Source organism: Galeopterus variegatus, unplaced genomic scaffold (genome assembly GCF_000696425.1).
Source record: "Galeopterus variegatus unplaced genomic scaffold, G_variegatus-3.0.2 Scaffold9480, whole genome shotgun sequence".
In the NCBI taxonomy this organism is placed as follows: Eukaryota; Metazoa; Chordata; class Mammalia; order Dermoptera; family Cynocephalidae; genus Galeopterus; species Galeopterus variegatus.
The window spans coordinates 69195-72302 of record NW_007735591.1 but is presented as its reverse complement, the minus strand read 5'-3'; the positions used below and the strand labels follow the sequence as shown (position 1 = coordinate 72302).

The following is a 3108-nucleotide window of genomic DNA, read 5'->3' as shown; positions in this document are numbered from 1 at the left end:
AGTGTCCTCTCTCTCAGATGTCCGCACTGGGAGGATGTTCAGCTCCCCTTTGTGGTCTCCCTCTGCAGTCTTGGCCTGCCTGACGCTTGCGGGACCTGATGCAGCACTGGGAGAAACCCAACCGAGGGAACCACGTTCAAACCGTGTGTTCAATCAGCCTGGCTGCCTCAGCATTTGGGTTTGTTAACTTTACTGCATTCCCTAAACCTAACCCGAACCCTAACCCTAAACCTATCCAAACCAAAACCCGAACCCGAACCCTAACCCTAACACACACCCGACCCCGAAACCGAACCCTAACCATAACCCTAATGATAATCCTAACCCTAACCCTAACCTGAATCCTAACCCTCACCGTTACCCTAAACCTAACAGTAATCTACCCCAAACAAAAACCCTAACCCTAACCCTAACTATAATCCTAACCCTAACCCTAACAGTAAACCTAATCATAACCCGAACCCAAACCCTAACCAGAATCCTAACCCTCACTGTAACCCTAACCATAACACTAAACCTAACCCAAACCAAAACCCTAACAATAACTCTAAGCATAATCCTAACCCTAACCCTAACCCTAAAGCTATCCCTAACCCTAACCCTGACATTAAACTGAACCCGAACCCTAACCCGAACTGGAACCTGAACCTGAACTGTAACCCTAACCCTAACCCTAACCCAAATGGGAAACTGAACCCAAACCCGAATCCGAACGCAAACCCTAACCCGAAAACAAACCCGAACCATCATCCTAACCCAAACCATAACACAAACCCTAATCGTAACCCAAACCCAAAACCTAACCATAACACTAACCCTAACCCGAATCCTAACCCTCACTGTTACACTAACCCTAACACTAAACCTAAACCAAACCAAAACCCTAACCCTAACTCTAACCATAATCCTAACCTTAATTGTAACATTAAACCTAACCCTAAACTTAACCTGAACCCTAACCCTACGCATAACCCGAAACTGAACCCTAACCCGAACCCAAACCCTAACCCTAACCCTAACCCTATCTCTAACCCTAACCCGAAACGGAACCCAAACCCTAACCCTAACCCTAGCCCTAAACCTATTCTGAACAGGAACCCTAACCATAACCCTAACCTGAACCCTAACCATAACCCAAACATGAACCCGAACCCTAAACCTAACCCAAGGCCTAACCCTAACCCAAACTTGAAACCAAACCCTAACCCTAACCCTAACCCTAAGCTGAAACCGAACCCTAACCCTAACATTAACCGTAACCCGAAACCGAACCCTTACCCGAACCCAAACCTGAACCGGAAACCTAACCCTAACCCTAACCAGAAGCCGAACCTGAACCCTAACCCTAAACGTAACCCAAACCCTAACCCTAACCATAACCCAAAACCGAACTCTCACCCGAAAGCTAACCCTACCCCTAACCCTAACACTAACCCAAACCCGAACCCGAACCCTAACCCTTACCTCAACCCTAACCTTATCTGAAACTGAACCGTAACCCTAACCCTAACCGTAACCCTATTTCTAACCCTAACCCGAAACTGAACACAAGCCCTAACCCTAACCCTATCCCTAACCCGAACCTGAACCCTAGCCCTAGGCCTAAACCTAACCCGAACACGAACCCTAACCCTAACTCTAACCTGAACGCTAACCCTACCGCTCCACCTACCCCTAACCCTAACCCTAACCTTACCCTTGCCAGAACTCCAACCCAAACCCGAACCCAAACCCGAACCCTAACCCGAAACCTAACCCTAACCGTAACCGTAACCCGAACCCAATCCCTAACCCTACCAATAACCCTAACCCTAACGCTAACCCTAACACGAACCTGAAACCAAAACCTACCTCTACCCCTAACCCTAACCCTAAAACTAACCCAAACCCGAACTCTAACCCTAACGCAAACCCAAACCCGAACCCGAATCCGAACCCTAACCCTAAACCAAACCGATCCCTAACCCTAACACTAACACAAACCCTAACCCTAACTCCAAACCAAACAGAACCCTAACCCTAACACTAACACCAACACCAACCCTAACCCTAACCCTAACCCTAAAACGAATCCTAATGCTCACCATAACCATAACCCAAACACGAACCCTAACCCTAACCCTCACCCTAACCCCAACACTAAACCTAACCCAACCTCAACCCGAACCTGAACCCGAACCCTAACCCTAACCCTTACCCTAACCCCAGTCCTAACTGCTCACTGACGATCCTTTATAATGAAGAAGTTTGCTGTCACCTTTAACCAGGTTATCAAATTTAACATCACTAACAAATAAAATAAGTTAAACAAATTTACCATCACTAGCAGTGAGGCGATCTACCATTCTATTCCACAGCCCTTGACAGGACGGATTCACCTCCTGACATCGTCCAGGAAGTTCTCTTGCCAGAAAAAAGTTTTACTTAACCTTCCTAAGCCGTTAGACCTATATTCAGCTTATTGGAACAAGTTAAATGTCATCACAAAGAAATAATGAGATAGCTCCAGAATATGACATTTTTTTTCATAAGACAACTGACCTGGTTTTCAAAAAGTCATTTTTTTTTAAAGTAGGGGGAAAGCGTAGTGGATTGAATTGTGTCCCCCCAAACTCACTGAGGCTTGACTTGTATCCCCAGGTTTTCTATGGTAGAAACTTACGAGTCCAAGCGGCGTGTGAGCTGCGGGGTGAGCAGGTGAATCCAGAGAAGGAGGCGGCGTTGGGGGCGCGGGTCAGGGAGACGGGCGTCCGCCCGGTGCAGGTGGAGGGCAGAGGAAGGACGGCGGGCCAGCCCCAGGCCGGGTGGGCAGCCCGCGCCGGCCGGCTCGGAGGTGTTCTCGGGCGGCTGCCCCAGGACGTCTCCGAGCACCAGGGGATCCCACTGTGGCAGCGCCGGGGCGCCTACGAGTCCCCCCCGCCGATGACCTTCGGCGGCCTGAACCGCGGCTTCCCGACGCCCGCTGCAGCTCGCGGCGCGACACGCAGGCCACCATGGCCCCGCTGCACAGCCGCCCGCGGCGGCGAGAAGAGCGAGCTGCGCGTGGACGGGTCGCCGCCGACGGGAGCCGCCGCCGCTGCTGCTCGCGCCGCAGCCTCCGGGCCCGGC

The 3108-nt window shown here is 50.7% G+C and overlaps 1 pseudogene; it reads left to right on the top strand.

Moving 5' to 3' along the window:
* Positions 1 to 2640: 2640 nt before the first annotated feature.
* Positions 2641 to 3108, top strand: part of LOC103609325 — a 1722-nt pseudogene continuing 1254 nt past the window's right edge.